The sequence below is a fragment of the Herpailurus yagouaroundi genome, unplaced genomic scaffold, assembly GCF_014898765.1.
Source record: "Herpailurus yagouaroundi ecotype Mexico unplaced genomic scaffold, PumYag 29, whole genome shotgun sequence".
Taxonomy (NCBI): domain Eukaryota; kingdom Metazoa; phylum Chordata; class Mammalia; order Carnivora; family Felidae; genus Herpailurus; species Herpailurus yagouaroundi.
Window position 1 is genome coordinate 111,686,387 of NW_024412377.1, and position 21,315 is coordinate 111,707,701.

The 21,315-nt window shown below is 40.8% G+C and overlaps 1 protein-coding gene across 1 annotated transcript in view; it reads left to right on the forward strand.

Annotated features, from left to right (window-relative positions):
• Positions 1 to 1,323: 1,323 nt before the first annotated feature.
• PDE4D (phosphodiesterase 4D) overlaps positions 1,324 to 21,315 on the forward strand; it is a 1,431,601-nt gene continuing 1,411,609 nt past the window's right edge. Inside the window, exons 1-2 of the mRNA XM_040452554.1 lie at positions 1,324 to 1,453; positions 9,568 to 9,646. The gene's annotated coding sequence lies outside the window, so the exon portion shown is untranslated. The remainder of the gene's footprint in view (positions 1,454 to 9,567; positions 9,647 to 21,315) is intronic.

Genomic DNA, 21,315 nt, shown 5'->3' on the forward strand with positions numbered 1-21,315 from the left:
GAGGAGCATTCTAAATGTTTTCAAGCTGCCACAGCAAGAGGACGTTTCCAAGGGAAGCAGAACTCCATCGACTTTGGACTTGGGGAACACCCAAAAAAGTCCAAGCTCTTGTGCACTCAGTTGGTAACTTTTTTTTAATGCGTTTTTATTTTTGAGAGAGAGTGAGAGAGCACGTACGCACACATGAGAGGGGGAGAGGCACACAGAGGGAGACACAGAATCTGAAGCAGGCTCCAGGCTCTGAGCTGTCAGCACAGAGCATGATGTGGGGCTCGAACTCACAAACTGCGAGATCATGCGCTGAGCCAAAGTTTGTTATAAATAGGTGTGGAAAAACAAAAAACAAAAACCCTCATTTCAACTTTTTCCTGGAATGGGTTAGGCACCAATTATAAAAGGAAACTTTCTCAAATGAGAAGTATTACACCTGGTTTTTACCTTTAAATATACTGTGTTGCTATCTCACTTTGTGTTCTGATAGCAAATGGTGCCAAGCTAAGGAATCGGACAGGGTTAATTTATTGTGTACTTCATACAGCAGCAAAAATGCTTTTCCTTAAAAATCATTTTGCTTCAGTCTGGCTTTTGCTCAGATCTACGTAGTTGCTCACGCCGTTTGATTTCCCACAGCAAGTTATTCTAAGCCCTTACTGTCATTTCTGTTTCCTCTCTTCCTCTGAACCTTCCTCTCTGTTAGCAGGATCCCTGTTTCTCTCCATCATCAACTATCTGTGTGGCTAAGAGCAAGTCACTTGACCCTCAGGGTCTTTTTGTCTTGGGGTGTGTCAGAGGCAGTGTGGAGGTGTCTTAGGGCATTTGAATAAAAAGCAGCAAAAGAGCTTGCCAATGAGAGTAGCCGGCACTGGGGGGTTTTTTCCCCATAAATGAGGAAGGAAAGCTAGTGGTGAACGAGCCCATTCAGTGTTAACATTGTTGCCACATGATCCAGCCAAGGAATATGGTTCTTTCAAAATAGAAACAATTTTTTTTTTTCCCTCAAAGGTACCCTTGGATCCATCGTTTTTTTCCCCCCTCTTTGTACTGAATTTATTCCAAAATTTCGAATAGCACTAGAGGAGGGCATAAGATCTTTGTGGCTTTCCAAGAGCTGCTTTTTTTCCTTTTCTTTTTTTCTTTCTTTCTTTCTTCTTCTTCTTCTTTTTTTTTTTTTTTTTTTCTGAGTGACTTAAGGATTTCTAAGTTACTTTCCAGCTTGGAAAATCATATGACCTGTGAACATGTGCCTTTCCTCAGCTCAAGAAGCCATTTAAAGCAGACTTATCCTTTTTATGCAGGCTATGCTTACTCCTCTTTACAGCCATCTCCTCCATCTGAAATAGCCTTCTTTGACATTTCTCACAAACCATGAGCTTCCTAGCTTCCCTGCCTGAGATGAGTGATTGCTTCAGAACTGGACCACTTCCTGCAGCCTGGAACCCTCCTTATCTTTAAGGTATGGGGCAAAACATGGATGGGAATAGCCATGGTGGGAGGAGGAGTAGTAATAGTAAAAACAAAAACAACTATTCTGTGATAAGAGCAGCTAACATTTGTTGATATCCTTTTAAGTGCTGAGCACTCTATGTTTTCTTATTCATGATTCACAAGAATTCGTGAGGTGGGTATTATTATTATTCAGCTAGTTTTTCAGAAGGGGAGACTGAGGCACAGGGAGGGTTATTAAACTTGATTAAGACGGTGACTTGTGGAGCCAGGCTTCATCTTGAGGCTGTTGGATTTCCATGGCCCATGATTTTACTGCTGTTGATGCATATTTACCTGTGCCTCTTTGAATTGTTTTTTAAGCTGTATTTGCCCCATCTTCCTTGTGAGACTCCTGGAGGGCAGGTTGTATCTTCTTTTGTACCCTGTTGCCATGTTTTAACAGTAAAGAAGCGTGTAGCTTCTTGCAGCCACGACTCCTTAGGGGAAGAGAATTTTCCCCAATAGCACAATACATGTCACAGGCCTGGGGGGTGATGTCAAAGCTGTTGGGGGTTTTGTTCAAGTTGTTTCTCTTTGTCATTTCTTAGCCATACTTCTGAGTGTTGAAATGGGCTAATAGGGAATCAGAATGCGGAAGTTGTGGACAGCTCGCTTAGAAGTTGTGTTAATAGCTGAGAGAGATTTTAGAGTCATTTCCAACATGACAAGTTTGGTGTCTTAAGACTGAGTTATTTTGGTGCTTTAATTTCAACTTGTTTTAATGGCCTTTGGCCTCCTGCTTAATCTCAATTGAGGCAGCAGATTAATTCTCCATAAACAGTGGCTTGTCATGTCTTGTTGCTTAATTCTGGGTTTCATGAAGAACCAAGAGAGAGATTTATCGATTAAGCAAACTACCGTGTTGTGTCCTCTGAAGTCGTTGGGGTCGGTGTCTTGCTTTAGCAGCTGCAAAACGTTTTATGCAGTCAAGTGATCAACAAATGAATCTTGATGAGGCTGGTGATGATTCTGGAGTGTTAATTTTAGATGTGTTAAAAATCAAAGTCTTGAGCATTGTCCAGTTATTAAGTGATGTTTGGGTTGAATTATGTCAGAAGGAAATAAACAGGAAGGAGCATTTGTATAGTGTAAATCTCTGAGATATTAAAGATAAAAAAATGCCACAGTCTCCACTCCTTGCTTTAAATCAAGACGTGACATGGCATTTGGTTTCTTTTTTGTTTTATTTATTTTAGAGAAAGAGAGTGCAAGCGGGGGAGGGGCAGAGAGAGATGGGGGTACAGAGGATCTGAAGCAGGCTCTGTGCTGTTAGCAGTGAGCCTAATGTGGGGCTCGAACCTATGAACCGAGAGACCATGACTTGAGCTGAAGTTGGAGGCTGAACAGACTGACCCACCTAGGAGCCCCAACACTTGGTTTCTTACTATCTACCTGGGTCAAGAAGCAGCTGTGACTCCTACTGATTTTTCACCTCCCATTCAGAAAAATGTGACCACTTCGGGTTTTACCTTTCTCTTTCGGTCTTCTACCACTTTTGGAAGATGTCTTTCTCTCTATCATCTAAGAAGAAGGCATCCAAAGGGAGGAAAGGATGAGATAATAGAAGTTTGCATGATCACTTCCTCGCTATGGGCCCTGGCTCACCACTTTGCTGTTATCCTGACGTTGTGTTGGTGCATGTCTTCTGTTGGATACTGAGTAAGCACCTGAGTGCTGCAATCACACTATCCAGGTTCAAATCCACTGTGTGCCATCAGGCAGGCTTATGTGTGAAATGGGGATAGTAGTACCTACCATAGAAGGCCAACACAAGAATGGATGCACCTGGCCAGTGTCTTAACTCCTAGCACATGGCCCCTGGTATCAGTTACGATCATTTTCTTTCCTTTGAAGTTCTGGTTTCTTGGCCTACAGTCTCCTCCCCTTTTACTCTCTTCTACGTAATGCGTCTTCAGTGTTGCTTTGATGTTATAATTAGTTGGTGAAGAAAAAATAATCACTGGTGTCCCATGGCTGTGAAATCAAATTCAAATTTCTCATGGTGGTATCCAGGGTTTTCTATAATCTCACCAGAACTCCTGGATCTGACTCATGTTCCATCCTTCAGCTGCTTTGGATGCTTTGAGCTCTAGCCAGTAGGCTGACCAACACCCTGGTGATTGTGATAAAGGTGGTCTCGAGTACATTTTGGGAAATGTTGCTTTTGTGTTAGCATGCTACATCTACTGTGGGGCTCTGCCTGTTTAAGGTATACATCTTAGTTCTCTAAATGTTATTTGCCTCAAGGGCACGAACTTGGTGTTTGTATCTCTGCAGAAAAGAGTGGACATAGGAGACCTCAGACTGCTACCCTTAAAAAGGACTGATGGCAAGGTTGGCTCTTGGCTGGTATCTAGGGACCTGCTTTTCTGAGTGCTGGTTCACTGTGCTGGTTCACAGCTATGGCTCATTGTGCCTGGAGTTCTGTGCAAAAATAAAATTTATGCTTGAACACTGCTTCCCTCTGGGAGTCTGGAATTTTTAATGTGCTAGGGGTGCCTGAGTGGCTCATTCGGTTAAGCGTCCGGCTTCGGCTCAGGTTATAATCTCATGGTTCATGAGTTTGAACCCCGTGTCGGTCTCTGTGCTGACAGCTCAGAGCCTGGAGCCTGCTTCGGACTCTGTGTCTCTCTCTCTCTCTCTCTCTCTCTGCCCCTCCCCTGTCTCTCTCTTTCTGTCTCTCTCAAAAATAAATATTAAAAAAAATGATAATGTGCTAGGCAGAGAGTGCCTACATGACCAGTCCTCAGTAAAAACCCCAGGCACTAAGTCTCTAAGGAGCTTCCCTAGGCTGAATCATTGTACACGTGTTGCTGCATTTCTGTTGCTGGAGGATGCATTGTATCTGTGACTTCTCATGGGAAGGAGAGAGCATAAGGAAGTCTGTATATGGAGTCCTCCAGGCTTGTCCTAAGTCTTTTCTCCCTATGATAGGCTGTGTATCCTTAGTATATTGCTGTACAAAACCTTAACTGCAATAACAATAAGCCGAGTTCTGTGAGTTCATGTGGTACATTTCTGAATGTAGGGATAGTCTTGGGTACCCCAACACCACATCCTTTTCCAAAGCAGTTCTTAGAGTAGGCACTCAATAAATACTTTGTGATTAAGTTTCACAAGTCTCTTAACACTGTGGGTGCTTAAAAAATGTAAACTCTTTGGACCATTGCTTATTCAGTTGTATCTGTATTTAAACAGACCAACATTTTTAATGTATGATAGTTTCAAGGTGTTCTTTCACTGTCTATGAAGAATGCTTCTGGTTTTGCTTACTCATTTTCTTTTTCTTACCTACATTTCCAACAAGGTTGATACTATCATACCAGTTCTCTTGGGCCGTTGTGATGCAGAATTAAGGGGAAGGATGGAGGGATAGAAGGAGTGAGCTCTGAGGACAAGATCTAGAACAGGTGTTTTGTGGGGAGCATCAGAAGAAGAAAGGGGCATGAAAGAGCTTGTGTGAGGTGAAGTAAGACTGTGAAAAGAAGGGGTCTTCGTGAATCGCTGCTGTGCACCAAGCAAGAGTCCCTTCAACAGTGTTTGAGAAAGGGAGAAAGAGAATATGTTGTGTAGAAATTACTTCTGGGTTGCTGAGTTGTTTTTCTTTGATAAAGGCCCATACCTACCACCAAATCATGGTTCAAAGTTTAAGTTTTTCATGGATTTTGCTTGAGGATAGGAGCCATACCATTTGTAGTTCAGAATTTTGAACGTATAAATCCTCAGTAAGTTCTTGATGATACTGAGTGATGGCGTGATTCTCAACCATTGACGGAATACTTTGAACGTGCCAAGCACCAAGTGTGGGGATACAGAGATGAGCAAAAAGAAGTCCTTGCCCATGTCACAGAGGGAGGCTGACTTGCACACACATGTTTCCAATTCCATGTGGGAAATACTGGTGGTAGAATATGGGAGCCCTGGGGAGAGCACCTCTCCAGCTTACCAGAGGGTTACTCCAAACTAAGCTCCATGATGCATAAGGAAAAGGAAACCTGGTCCATACCTAGTTTAAGTAACAGCTAGAAGAGTTTACAGACAGGGTACATGTTATGTGTGAGGGGGAAGTAGACCTCTAACACAAGGGCATCCAGTTGTGTTTCTGGAGCCTTAGCAAGGTGTCTTTGCAGCAGCATTTTCCAAGGTCTAAGGTTTAGACCAGGTTCAGAAACTTGATTTGGTTTGAGTTTACTGAGAGTGCATCTGCTTCTTAGGTGAGAAGTCACATTAATTAGCTAATGAGACTCATGTGGTCAAGAAGAATAACATATTTCTGGTGACAAAGACAACTGTCCCAGAAACCAAAATGCTCATCAGCTGGTTCATCCGATTCTACTGATAGACCTTATAGCAAATCTGTCAGTAACCAGGCCTAATGAGCACAGAATTGGGCCTAGAGGAGTCTCTTAAATGACCTGCATGTTTTATGCACTGCCTGTGTTTGCCACTGTGGCCTCACTTTCCTATGATAATGTGAGTGATAACCGTTCTGTGTTGAGTCATTTTGTAAGAAGATGTGTTTTCAATTGTACCAGAAGATAAGTTCTGCTTATCTGGCAGCCATTGACTCTCTTTAAGGTGACAAAATATATTTTCATTCTGGTTATTAATTTTTACATAGTTGAAATCATGAACCGTTGGAAGGTAATTGAATATCCATTTTGGGGGTTTTGGAGGAGGAGGGGCATCTCACAGTAGCCATCATATGTCTGCTGGTGGAGGAGCCCAGCCACCAGTACCACCTTAAACTTCATGGCCTTGAATGTCACTGGTTCACTTCTGTGGTTGTGCTGGTGAAGCATTTATAATTTATTTTTCTCACTAATTATCAATTACAGCTGCTGGTTTTTACCTTTCCTTAGTTGCTGCCTACTCGATTTCCATAGAATTAATTAGCATGAATAATTTTTGCAAATATACTGGCACTTACTAGGAAGTACCATCCCTTAGCAAAGCATGCCATACAACAGTTAAAATCCTCAATTAATGGACAGCCTATGAGTTTTCATTTAACACCTACCAACTCTTCCTTCACTGAGTCTGACTTGCCTAAGGTCACCCACCTAGTTGGTGGCAGAGTTGCCATAACTTGGGAGCTCATATTATTTTGTATGTATCTTATTATTTTATGTGTAATTGGTGCCAATGGCCCTGAAAGAGAATGTATGTTTATTGAGTGCAGGCCTTTGTGTCAGGGTTTGTTTGTTGTTTGTTTTTTGTACTCCTTATACCTGGCATATTGCCTAGGGGTGAAAGATTTGTTGGATAGGGGCACCTGGGTGGCTCAGTCAGTTAAGCATGCAACTTCGGCTCAGGTCATGATGTCACGGTTCCTGAATTCGAGCCTCGTGTGGAGCTCTGTGCTGACAGCTCAGAGCCTGGAGTCTGCTTCAGATTCTGGGTCTCCCTCTCTCCTTGCTTCTTCCCCGCTCATGCTCTGTCTCTCTCAAAATTAATAAACATTCGAAAAATTAAAAAAAATTTGTTGTATAAATGATTAGATGATAACAATAAAAAAGAAAAAAACAGGTTTTTTCCTTTGTCCTTATGAGATGCTTCTCTCAATATCACATAAAAAGACTAAAGAGCATATTCATTATTTATTCAGCACCTGTTATGTTTGAGACAATCTGCTGGGTGCTGTATGGACAAAGATCGTAAGGACAAAGCATTGTTCTGAAGATAAGAGGCCATAAGGAAAAATGTGTCAGTGACTCTAGTGCATGGTACAGGTAAAGTGCCATAAAGGAGACCCAAATGCATGACTTTAGCAGATCAGGTACCATCACACCTTATGGGAGAAGCAGAGGAGGCTTCATGGAGGAGGTGACTTCTCCTGAATCTAGTAGCAGCATCTGAGTTTCAGAGAGAAAGATAAGCTCACAGATTGAGATGGTCGGCAAAGGGCACAAAAGGAAAAAGGAAGGTGAATGATTTTTGGAGAACTGCAGGAAGTCTCTCTTAGGTGTGGTATGTGAGGCAAAGTGCATGTATGCGGAAGGGAACCGGGCAAAGCCAGGATAGAAAGTCAGGGAAGTTCCTAGGCAGCATTGCTTGTCCAGGATCAGGGCCTTGTGGTCAGTTTATCAATGTGTATACTCCTTAAATATGAGCGTGACCACATAGGTTATTTGGCAGCAGGAGGTGGGTGGGCTGGTTCTGAGGAATAAGGGAGGTAAGTTGGGAGGGGGTTGCATTAGTTGAGGAATAAGGTAGGGAGCAGTGAACCACAAGGTGGCCGTGGAAATGAAAAGGAAGGGGCAGCGTGGTAGCCTGAGTGTTGGACATAGAGGATGCATGAGCAAGGACCCATTAACAGCATGTGTTGCCTACTTATCACAACTTGTTAAAGTTGTCTGTATAAACATTGATCTCATTTGCCTGTGAGATCCGAGAGGACAGGGCCCATGTAATGTTCATGTACTGAAACAGACATTGCTGATGTGTGGTAAATGTTTGCTGGATAAATGAATGGAAGTCGGGAGACGTGGCTTGGCAACAGCAGCTAGGTGTTAGTGGAAATAACATGTTTCTTGGGGCGACATGCTGGAATTTGGGGATGTGGTCCATTTTTTCTGATGGAGTTTCTGGAAATAGAACTGGATAGCAGTTACAAGCTGATGCATAAGTGGGGGCAAGATACAAAGAGGAGAGGGTGGTATACTTGATTGTAGAGAAAATAGAGTCACTTCTTTGAAGACGCCAGGTGAGACTGGAGAGAGAGTGCAACATGGTGTCCCTCCGGGGCAACAAGAATGTGGGACAAAGCTTGGACAGAGGGGAGGACTAGGGTGGATGTGTGGGCAGTGTTAGCCAGTGGAAGCAGGAGGGAAGGACAGGTTGCCTCAGGAGAGGCAGTAAAATGAGAAATTCCATGTTCAGCATCTGGAGTCAGACTGCTTGAATTCAAGCGCTGGCTCTCCTACTGATTCATTATGTGGTTTTAGTGACTTCACTTTCTCCTGCCTCAATTTCCTCTTCTGCAAAGTGAGGATAACATAATACCTGCATAAAAACATGCACAGCAGTCAGAACAGAGCCTGGCATGTGGGAAGCGCTCCATAAGCATTAATTAGTCTTCTTACCAGAACCCGCTCTGGTGACTTTGTATGTGTTAACCCACTTGATCCTTCATCACTAGATGGGGGCTAGTATCCTCATTCCACAAATGAGGAAACTGTGGTGCAGAGAGGTTTCCTACTTTGCTCACATTCTCAGAGTGAATCACTGTGGTGAAGCTTACTGAAGATAGGTTCTTACCCAATCCACTTGATGCCAGCTCGGGCACCTCTCGGCGAACACACCACCAGAGCCAGGCTGATAGGGTGAGAACACTCACGACTAAGTTAAATTTTATCACTGGGCACTGGGGAAGCAGACCTGGGAGATGGGGCATAATGGGAGGAAAGCGCATGTTGCCAAAATTCACCTGGCCGTCTTATAAAAGAGAGCAGGTGGAAAGACTGGGGTACAAAGGATTCAGACCAGAGATGGCTCAGGGAATGGCCCGGTGTGGCAAATCAGAGTCGTACTGCAATGGAACTGGCTTATTTGTGTCCGATGCAACGAGATGGAGCTGTCTATATTTGCCAGAAACTCCCCGAAGGAGTACGTTTGGGGATGAGTTTGGAGTGCCAACTTGTAAGTTTCGAATGTGGGGCCCTAAGAAATTAGTGATACAGTGAACAGTGATCAGGAAGTTGGGAGGGGAGCCACTTCAGTAACTGCTCCGTTGGAGAAAAGTGTCTTCAGAGGAACCAGCTCAGAATAGTGTCTGAGCATCAAAGTAGGCACTTGGTTATTTTCAGTGGCAGTTGGTTCTGATAAAACACCCTGGGCAGTCTTTACCTCACTGTCCATCCACCTCTGCTTCTCTCCTTTCTGAAAGAAGGAAGTTGAGGCATGGCTCCTTTCTTCCCTGGAGTAGATGTCTTTTGTACACAGTAGCCATGTGATCTCCTTTTAAAAAGGCACTTTACGCCTCACTGTAATTCTCATCCATACTGAGTGCATTGCTTTGCATTTGAGACTTAAGAAAATCAGTTCTGCTGACTTCCTGTTTTCTATTTTGGGCCTCAGCAGAACTTCCCATTCAAGTGGGACCAGGCGGCAAACACAAAGCTGGAATTTTCTGCTGAAGTTGATGTGCCATGGGAATAAAGTAAGTTCATGAGGTGGGGTGTTTGTCTCACCCCACTCTCGAAGTCTCTCCTTCAGCTGCTCTGGTCTTTACACCACAGGGGGGTAAAATGGGATTGCTGAGAACTTTGGGCTACAGGCCCATCAGAGCCTCAAAACTTGACGTTCAGATGGAGCTCTTCACCACATTGGGACATGACAGCAGCTCCTCCCTTTGACAGATCGTAAGGTTACTCTATTTTGGTGTATGTATCTTCTTGAGGTTTTTCCGTCTGAACATTTTACCTGCTAGTGTGAAAGGGTGGGGGAGGCAGATCTCAGAGGTTTAAGTGATTTGTAGTGACTTGGCCAAAATTACTCAGTTAAAAACAACACTGAGACTGAATCCTCAGTCTTCTGTCTTCAGGTCTCTCATGCTTGATTTTTCTCATGGCCACACTGCTTTCGCTGGTGGGGGTTGGGGTGTGCACGGTGCTGACAAAGGAGAGGAAGTGGTGGCTGGCTTGGGAATCCTGAGCAGCTCTCATCCACCACAGAATCGTGTGCCCTGCTTAATGAAATAGAAAATGTTAAGTAGATACGTGGCCATGCAATTCTTTACACATAAAGGGCTTGGAGTCTTTTTTGGTGTCACAGATATTAGGGTGATGTGACCGGGGAGTCCCTGTCTGCTGCAAGGAGTAAAACTACAAAAGTCAAATGTGGGCCCGATGGTGATTGACACCTGTACTCAGGTGACAGGAGTGTCTCTGTTAGTTGTGAAGCTGGTAATAGCCCTCATTTCCCTGCCCTCCAGATCTTGGCAAGGCAAAGGGGGGTGGGGAATCAGTTGTGAGTTGGGGTTGATGATTATATTTAGACTGTAACACATAATTAGTTCTGGAGGTAGGAAAATGGGATGGGAATTGGTGGCTACTTAGCAGAAGTGAGAAAGAGAGCTCTGGTTCTTAGGAAGAAACAAGAAATAGGACAGGGGCAGGGAGTAAGGCCTGTGGAAGTCTTGGTTGCCTGTTTTGCCTGGCACATCTGTGGAATGATCCCGCTCATCCCGGGCTCCGAAGGGTCCTTTCATTTTGGAGGAGTCCCCATGACTATCCCCGTAACCAAGTTGTACTGATAGGAGACTGCAAGGGGCCTTCTCTGCCAGGGCCTCAGGCTGCTGGGTGTTTTCTGATGTGGTCCGTGAGCAGTGCTCAAGCTGTACGGTGCCCTCTCCTGAACCAAGCCCCTCCCTTGACCCCCGAGCAGAAGTGCCTGGTGGGTGATGGTGATATGGACACCCGCCTGGGGCCACTGCCCATGTTGCTGTGAGATCCTGATGGTTCTTTTTCTGGACTGACAGATGACAGGGAGTGAATGAGGGAAGTCAAATATTGTGGCAAGGAGGGCCTGGCAAACATGGGCATGGTCAGCAGAAGTTTGTCCCTGGAGTGGAATGCTGACAGAGGATGATGCCGAGATTTGGGAAGGAACCGCAGAAGAGTAGGTCCTCAGGCAAAGGATTAAACAAAGAAAAAACACATCTGGTCTTGAATATGGTTGAGGTGTGGGGTTAGCATTACATGTAACCGTCGGATGGGAATGGGGTGGGATGAGACACAAAGGGCATCTGGAGATAGAGAGTAATGGAGGCGATAAAGAACATAGTCTTGGAATTGACCAGAAGCTCCCTCCCTGACTGCCAGGCACAGTCCTCCACAGAGGGCTCCTACCTCTGCACGTTGCCCCAAAACAGCCAGGCAATATGTTCTTAAAGAGCCCAAGACAGAATTTTTATAAACTCACTTCTGTTTCGAAGGCATGAGGAAATATCACCACTTGAAAGAACCTCAGGGAAATCACTTTTGAAAAGCAAAGAATGATTTTAAGGAGCAGGCACTCAACAATTGCTTTTGAATCTCTGCATTTTAATCCATTTGCTCAGAGTAGGACTGGGCATTTCACCCTTTGCCTGGGAGGGATAGTTTTTCTCTTAAACAGATCTGTGAAGTTCTTAACTGGGCATAGAAATGAATTACTTCCCAGGAGTTTTTACTTTCGATGTTAAAAAGTGGGGCAAAATCATTTCATAGAACAGAACTTAGAGAAGATGAAAAAGTTATTTTCTTTAAAAAACTGTTCTTTTTCTGTTAGGCCTTCTCTAATAGCACCTTTGGAGATAGCTACCAAAGGATAATCCTACCAACAGAGACACCCAGCCTCTAAGTCTGGCTTTTGGAAAACGAACATTAATTCTTTTTTCTAAACAGGACATTGTGAGCTCAGTCATGTACACTATGAAAATAATTGGTGTGTGTCAGTACACTTTGTGCCAGATTTCATGCTTGTTGAAAGGTGATTGGATTCAAACCAGCATATTTAAAGGTCAACTGATTGTTCTTAAACAGTGCAGAGTTTTAACTCTTTCATGATCGTGGATTTTAACCACAGTCTGGGAAGAGACTGATACTGTGTTTTAACTCTCTGACCTTTTTGTTCTTAAATTAAAAAAAAAAAAAGTTCTCAGGTCTTTCTTGTGGGTGAAGAGTTTGAGAAATGAGTTCCCTGCTGGTATTTGGAGGTGGGTGGGAAAAGAGACTTAGTTTAGTTTTTTTTTTTTTTCCCTATATTGTCTGCAAGTTTTCACTGTGAGACTGTGTGCTAGTTCCTTAAAAACTCCTGAGTGTCATTTGCCTCATTTGTAGACTCAGGATGACATTACCTTCCTCAGTGTTACTGGCAAAATTAAATGAGTTAATTCATGTACACTGCTTGAAACAATGCCTGGCACAAAACAGATGCTCAAGAAATATTAACTCATTATTATTATGATTATTCTGTAAATCTAATGTTTTTCGTGAATTGCTACACCATATGCCGATGTTTGACTGATAAGATTTCTTCTTTTTGGAGAAGTTCAAGCCCAGGAATTGAGATTAAAGATGGTTTTCTTCTCATCTCATCACCCCAATATTTTTTGCCTAAACTCTAGCTGAGGTGGCCTGGGAGACATCATAAAGGAGACAGAGGTCTTAGCCAGAGAGCTAGGAGACCAAATTGCCAGGGTAGTTCTTGAGGGAAAAGGTGGGGATCCAGACCTGGTGGCAGGATGATTATTTAGCCTCTGAGGAAAAGTCTGGAAGACTAAAGCAGGTAAAAAGCATAAAGAGTATAGCTCAGGGATTATTTTCAGCAAAAGACCAGTAGATGGGAACCCAGAGGAGAGCTGGAGAAATGCCTCCTCTGACCCGTCCTTTATCTTCACTCATTGCCTCTGAAACACTTTGTGCCCCTTCTAGAACCCTCCTTGAGCTCAAGTTCAGTTGTTCTTGAACATTCTCTTTCACAGACATGACCTCCATGAGATTGTTATCATCATCTCTAATTAACGGACTCATTGAAGACCTACAGTTTTCACCATGAACTAATTTAATTTTACCCCATCACACACTTATTCACAAATCTAACTTTTACATTTGAGCTAAAGCAAAAACGTTATTACTACAAAGTGCATGCTATAGTAAATACCAAGTGTTAGAACATTAATGACACTTAGAATTATGTTAAGGATAGTTTCCAGAACATGGTTTTTAAAAATGTTTGGACTGCAACCAACAATAAGAAACAGATTTTTTTTTAAGTTTATTTATATTAAATGAGAGAGACAGCAAGTGTGTGAGTGGGAGAGGGGCAGAGAGGCCTGAGAGAGAGAATACCAAGCAGCCTCTGCACTGTCAATGCACAACCCACACGGGGCTGGATCCTACAAACTGAGAGATCAGGACCTGAGCCAGAATCAACAGTTGGACACTTAACCAGCAGAGTCACCCAGGTGCCCCAATAAGAAACACATTTTTACATCATAGTCTCTATATAATCTGTATAGGTATTTGTGTGTGGATATGTGTGTATATTGCTTAAGTAAAAGGTTTTTTTTCTTTTTTTAAAATGTTTATTTACTCTTGAAAGAGAGAGTTACAGAGCATGAGTGCTGGAGGGGCAGAGAGAAGAGGAGACAAAGAATCCAAAGGAGGCTCCAGGCTCTGAGCTGTCCACACAGAGCCCAACGTGGGGCTCGAACCCACAAACCATGAGATCGTGACCTGAACTGAAGTTGTACCCTTAACTGACTGAACCACCCAGGCGCCCCTAAGCTAAAGTTTGATGAAAAACTGCTTAATCTCACTGCACAAGAAGCACTTTGGTAATTCTATCTGATGGAATAAAAGGGTGTTTGTAACCCACTAACCATATAACATGTGGTTGGAAAAGTCCTGATCTAGAGTACCATCCAATGATGGTTGTTTGAGTTCATGTAGATGGTCTATATACCATACATGAAAAGGGGTTGTAACCATCTCAGTTATATATTGAAGAATTTTCTATTTTTTTGACTCAGAAAGGAAGATGTGTATCTCGCTCATATATATATCAATCAAAATGTCAGTTTTCCATAAAGTCGATGCTATCATAATAAAAATACCAAATCTTTTTTTTACAAACACAAATATTTTAAAATTTATATGGAAATAAACTTACAGCTCTAAAGAAAAAGAACAAGGAGTGAAGATTTACTTTCTCAGATATAAAATACAATAAGACCAGTGTGGTATTAACAGAAAAATAGCCTACAGTAGTGATCTTCTAGGTCTTAGTTAGAAGCATTTTCTGTGTATTTGATGTTTTTGATGCTGTTACAAATTATATTATTTTGTAAATTTCAATCATTGTTGCTAAAAACAGATACACATTTAATTTTTTGGTCCAGCAACCTTGCTAAACTCTCTGATTGATTAAAATACTTTAGCTTCTTTTGAATAACACAATCACAGTACCCAAAAATACTGACATTTTTTTCATTCTCTTCCAGTCCTATTCCCTTTGTTTGGCTTTTCCTTTGTCTTAATACTTTGCACAGTCCTTACAGTAAGTAAATCGTTGAGTAGAAATGATGATGGCAAATAGCATTTTGTGTCTTCCTGATGTCAAAGGAAACGTTTTCACCATTACTGTAGTAAGTGTGAAGTTTACTACGGTGTTTGAAAATTTCTTTTTGTGAATATTCTTTATTAGAAGTTGAATTTTATCAATGGCTTTTTCTGAATCAAGATGATCGAGATGTCTCTTTCACTATATTATTGTGGTTGGCTTTACTGAACTGATTGAATGTTAAACCAACCTTGAGTTCCTGGAATAAACTGAACTTAGCTCTCATACATTACATTACTGTTAATATTTGTTTATATATAAATATATATATATTTTGAAGTTTATTTTTTTTTGACCGAGAGAGCGAGCATGAGTGGGGGAGGGGCAGAGGGGGGGAGACACAGAATCCAAAGCAGGCTCCAGGCTCTGAGCTGTCAGCACAGAGCCCAATGCAAGGCTTGAACTCAGGGACAGTGAGATCGTGAACTGAGCCGAAGTCGGACGCTCAACTGACTGAGCCACCCAGGCACCCCTGTTAATATTTTCTTTAAGATTTTTGCATTTATCACATGAGAAAATCTGACCCGAGATTTCATTTTTTTAAGGTAACTTTCTCAGGTTTTGGTATCAAGGTAATGCTAGCCTCATAATATGATTTGAAGGGTAGATAGTGGACATTTGTGCTTTTCTTTCCTTAGTTCTTTCTTGATCACTTATCAAACTTTCTTGGTTTACCTTATCAAACTTATTTTGACTTTTCAAATAATCATCTGTTGGCTTTGTTGATACTCTGTTGTGGTTTTAAAATTTTCCATTAATTTCCATTCTTTAGTTTTGCCTTCCTTCTGTTTTCTTTGGTTTTAATTTGCTGTTCTTACATAACTTCTGAAGGTACAGTCTATGACAATTGATTTTCAGGCTTTTTTTCTCATCCAATATATATATTTAAGACTATACATATTTCTCAAAGATGAGATTTGGTTATATTACGCAAAACTTCCTTCACAGGATTTTAATTTTTACTTAGTTAAAAAGGTTTTGGGATTTCTATTGAGAATTCTTCTTTGATCCATGTGTTATTTATACATGCGTCACTTAATTTCCAAACATATGGACATTATTTACCCTATTAATTTCTAGGTTAATTCTACTGTGGTCACTTAAAAAATATATTCTGCTGTCATGAAGGCTGTGTTCTAGATGTGTCCATTAAATAAAGTTTTGAATCCTATTGTTCATATTGTTTCTGTAATTACTGCTTATTTTTATGTGTATTACATCTCTTACAAGAAAGACATGGTAAAATGTCCCATCGTGATTTGTGGATTTATGTTTTTTCTTTCTAATTCTGTGAATTTTTATGTTAAAGATCTTGAGTCTGTACTCAACATATACTGTTAGAATAGTTTTCTTGCTGGTAAACTCAACCTTTTTTTGTTGTGAAATATTCCTCTTTATTTCACCTAATGCTTTTTGTCTTAAAATCACCTTGTCTGATATGAACATCATGGCCTCATCTGTGTTTGTAGATGATGTTTGCATAATGACTTTTCCCCATCCTTCACTTTTAGTCTTTAGAAATCCTTATATTTGAGGAGTGTGTCTTGTAAGCATGTATATTTTTTATTCAATCCAGCTCAGCAATTTTTGTATTTTAATTGAAATATTTAATCTGTTAATGTCTTACACAATCACTGGTATAGATTTGCATTTAAATGTATCATGTTATTATTCCCTATCTGTCATATTTTTTCTGTTGACTTTTTTTTTCCTTTTCACTTTCTTTTGGTTTGGGGTGTAAAAAATTACTCTTACTTTTACTATCATTTACTTTTCCCTGTCTGTTAGCTTGGTAGGTATACATCCTTTTCTATGTTTTTAAGTGGTTAACAGAAATTGGTACATGCATTATTGACTCAGAAAGCCTAAAGTTAAATTAATACTTTGCCATTTCCTGGATGCTTCATAAGAATACATATTTAGCTCCTTTTTTGGTTCTTTTTTCTTAATGTACCTCAGTTATCTAGCTGTGACCTTTTATTTCTGCCTGAAGAGTAACTTTAATGTTTTCTTTGAGTATATGTCTGCTGCTAAGGAGTCTCTCTCTTTTTGTTTCCTCTGTTTGTAAAAGATATTTTCATTGGGTATAGAAATCTAGGTTGGTAATTATTTTCTTGAAGCATTTTTAAGATACTGCAGATGATTAAAGGAATCAAGTATTTTCATTACTTGACATAAAGATCTTTTTTATGTAGAAACTAAAGGGCAGTCCTGAATTATTGAAACATACTAGGTAGTGTTTTTACAACTCTCAAAAAGAGAGAGGGAGCATGAATCATGTAAACCTAGGTTAAATGAAATATGTAAAAGTATGCAAAGATAACGCAAGAGTGCACAGGTCTATGTCTTGCTCCAAATTGACTTTAACAGTCTCAGACTAGTTTACTCTCTAAAAAACACTTAGAATACTATTTCATATCCATTTTGTTTATAAGGTCAGCTCAAAATATTCTCTAGTAGCTTTCCTCATCATTGACAGCTTCATTTTTCCACGGCTGTTGGTTAGCTGTGTTTCATTGCATATTTTCATTTTTGGATAACAGTTGTTGGAAAAATAACTACATGTGATACGTTTCTGGTGGGCATATTGGGCCTGTAATTGTGTGTTTGACTTACTACTTATTTTTTCACCTAGAATAGTATTAAGCTGCAGTATTCTTTCTTCAGCCTTAATATAGTCCTTGAAATGTGAACTAAACTCTTACCATTGAGATATTTTTTTCCTTTACTAAAATACATTGTGTATAATAAGCAGTTAGGAGTATGAGTTTTATAGTAAAACAAATCTGGATTCAGATAGTAGCTCTGTTAATTACTAGTTGTGCATCCTTGGAAAAAGACTCCAACTCTGCAGCCTTAGTTTTATTATCTGTAAAACAAGATCAGTAATTGCTACCTTACAATGCTATTTTAAGAATAAATGAAATGGAAAATGAGTTACTTGTCATGTTCCATATGGCAGCCATTGTTAATAATTTAAAAAATCTGTATAGTATGGTATTGCCTACTAAGTTTCTTCGTAGAAGTAAAGATGTTTTATTGGCAGATGATACTTGGTATGAGAATGGTTCCTTATGAAATAAAATAACTTACCGCTTTATTCTTTGGAGTTTATGAAGATAGATATGTGGTGAGTCTTTGAGCCAAGGGCATATAATAAATTCTGTATTCTTAATTTAACAAGTGTGATGGTTAATTTTATGTATCAGCTTTACCGTATCACGGGGTGCCCAGATGCTTGGTTAAATGTTACTTGTAGATGTGTGTGTGTCAAGGTGTTTCTAGTTAAGACTAGCATGCAACTGGTAGACTTAGTTAAGCAGAGTCCTGCTACCCCTAGCCCACAGTGTGGTTAGGCATTCTCCAGTCTTTTGAGGATTTGAAAAGAACAAAAAATAGAGTAAGGGAGAATTGATTCTCTCTGCCTGACTGCTGAGCTAAAACATGAGCCTTCTACTCTTGACTGGGACTTAAAACCATTAACCCTCCAGTTCTCACTGTTAGGTCACTGGGTCTGCCTGTATATATCTCTATATCTATCTCCAACTGGTACTGTTTCTCTGGAGAATCCTGACTAACACAATAAGCATTTATTGAGTTTTTCACAATGCAGTGTTATAGCCCTCTGATTTCAGCTCTCACAGTGTCAACCAGTTTTGTTTTCTTGGAATATTGAGTGCTGAGTTTTAGTATTTCTGTGCTTTTGGCTGGGATTTTGTATAATGGCCCCATTATAATGCTGAAGTGTGGTGTAGTGTTGTTAAGCACAAGAAGGCTGTAATATGTCTTAAATATGTATGTGTTAGATGAACTTTGTTTAGGCTTGATTTATAGCACTGTTGGCATGGGTTTAATGTTAATGAATCAATTAAACGTATATTAAATAACGTATCTTGAAACAGAAGCACACATAAAACAAGGTTATGTATAGATTGGTTGTTGAAAATGTGATCAGAGCCTCCCAGGAGCCCAGCCCTGTATTCCCCTTAAGAACAGAGGTTCGGTATTGACTAATTTGGTGTTGTCAGTTTTTTACTAGAACACAATTAAGATGGATAGTGAGAATCAACTGTATAAACATTTTATTTAAGCTGAAAAGATGGCTGATGAATAGGCATGTCTAGACATTTTTTAAATTATAGTCAACCCTAACAACATGGAACTACTTTTATTTTATTTTGATAGATACTTGGTTTACTTTAGCAGTTATTTACAGGTCAATATGTCAAGTAAGTCAGATGCAGTTAAGTTAGACAGTTTGTGCTCTGAAGGGGTTCCCAGTATACCATGGAAGGGAAAGAGGTGCAATCAACAGTACTGACATTTGTTTGTATTCCCGGGGCAGATGTAAAATAGAGTCAGAGAGGGTCCAGCCTAGGTACAGAAAACAACCAGGGAATGCCCACAGAGCAGATACCTACAACATGTCTGTGAAGGTTGACGTTATCTTCGAGCTCCAAGGTTTACAGATGGAAAGTTTCCCAGACACCCAGCATGTGGTGAGGTCCTAACCATGTCTAGATGTAGAGCTAGTCCAGAGACTAAGGGCCATGGCTCAGATTAAGAATTTACCTGCTAAACCACGTATGTGTTGCATGTGCTATGTGGTTAAACTAAATACCGAGGTCTAGGCTTACAAATGAGCTTATGTTCCAGAAATTCCACTTAGGTCTGATTTTTAGACGTCAGTTTGAGGTAGTTCTGGGATGAGCTCCAAAATGCCTATTTTGTGTTTGAGCATTTTTATAGAAAGGGTTTCATGGATTTCATTTGGTTCTGAAAGGGATTCATGATTCTAAAATGTCTAAAAGTTGTATTAAAAGATGATGTAATATAATGAACTGTTTATTACAAGGTACCATGTGAAAAAAAATGACAGCATATATAGTATAATCACAATTTGGATGTCTGTGACCAGAAAGTGTATGTTAACAGAAGTTGTCTCTTGCTAATGGAACTATAGGTATTTCTTTTCCTTATTTAATCTTTTTTCCTTCCAAATTCTCAAAATGATTACCTATTTTTGATAATCAGAAAAAAATGTCAAATAACATTTTGTGCCACTTGAACTATGCTTCATGTAAGGGAAGTCCTGTTCTTTTCTCTTGTTTCCACATTTCAAAAGGTCCCTTAACTTAAGTTGTATGAAAGTTAAAATGGCAACTCAGTTCACATTTGGTCATTTACAGTCCCCTTTTCTTCACATGGTTTCATCCCAGGTTAAACCTTTGTGCTCAGGCCCCTTTGCCACTCTTGCCTCCCTCCTCTCCTTTCCCTTTTTTAAAAAAGTTAAATTCCATCTACTCTTCTTTAAAAGCATTAGCCTTTTTGTCTTACCTGTTGGGGATATGATGTGTACTCTTCAGATACTCAGTTTCAGCTGTTCACCCCATTGCCCCCTCTTTCCCTTGTTGCTTTGTTCTGGCATTTTATTTTGGAAGATAGAAGAAGCGTTTGCAGAATAGCCTCTTAAAAACCTCAGAGCCTTGGTAGTACTTTTGTGTTAATTTTCAATTGTATTCCTTTTGGGATTTCACAAGTGTTTTCCCACACTATCAGCCGCAAGTGTATGTGTGTATACAGGTGTGTGTGACTGTGCACGTATGTGTGAGAGAGAGAGAGAGAGAGAGAGAGAGAGAGAGAGAGAGTGTGTGTGTGTGTGTGTGCGCGTGTGTGTGTGTATGTGTGTGTGTATATATACATACTCTTTCTGATGAGGAACTGTGTCTTTTCTCCCCGGTGGAAGTGGACCCTGCAGGGATGCTGACTCCCTATTGGCCAGTTTGGGCATAGCTTAGTGACCTAGCAGAGTTGGATACCTGGGACTTACCCTGTATGCACAGAAGGGTGATGCCCTGATCCATCTGGTACGAGCAGGCTGGTGGCCATACTTGAGAGCCTTGACGAAGATGGGGGCAGTTTAGGCAGGCTCTGCAGTGGCAACCAGGCTGGTTCTGAGCAACAGAGGATGGCTTGTAATCTGTTCCAAAGCCTGCTAATGAGCAAATAGGTATGTACATTACATATGATGGCAGAACTCGATTTATGTATGTGTGGGTTCAGGACTGAATTAAAATGACAACTTGAGAAAGGAGCTAAGGACCAGGTTGGGAGATTCTGAGTCAAAAATCAAGGCTAAGAATTACAGGATGAAAATGTTTTATGTGTAAATTGGAATGGAGAGCAGATACTGGTATTGAAGTAGTGTACTATGTTTATTTCCTTAAATCTGAAGTCTGGCTTTTAAGTTGTTTCCAGGGTAGATCCATCAGCCCTGAGCCTTGAAAATTTTCCTGATAAATCATACCTGTGATAAAAAGAGCCAGGCACGTGTGACCCTGACTTGCAGTCTGCAAACATCTATGGCTGTATTCAAGAGTGTTCAGCTCAGTGTCTCCTCATGGAGAAAAATGTACCTTGGTATGCTTCCTGGAGCTCTTCATTCTTCATTCAAAAGAACAGCAGGGGTGGTGGTGCCTGGGTGGCTCAGTCGGTTGAGTGCTGGACTCTTGATTTCGACTCAGGTTGTGATCTCATTGTTTGTGAGATGGGGCCCCATGTTGGGCTCTGTGCTGGCAACATGGAGCCTGTTTGGGATTCTCTCTCCGTCTCTCTCTGCCTTTCCCCTGTGTGCTCTCACATGCCTCTCTCTTTCTCAAAAAAAAAAAAAAAAAAGTGTGTGTGTGTGTGTGTGTGTGTGTGTGTGTGTGTGTGTGTGTGTGT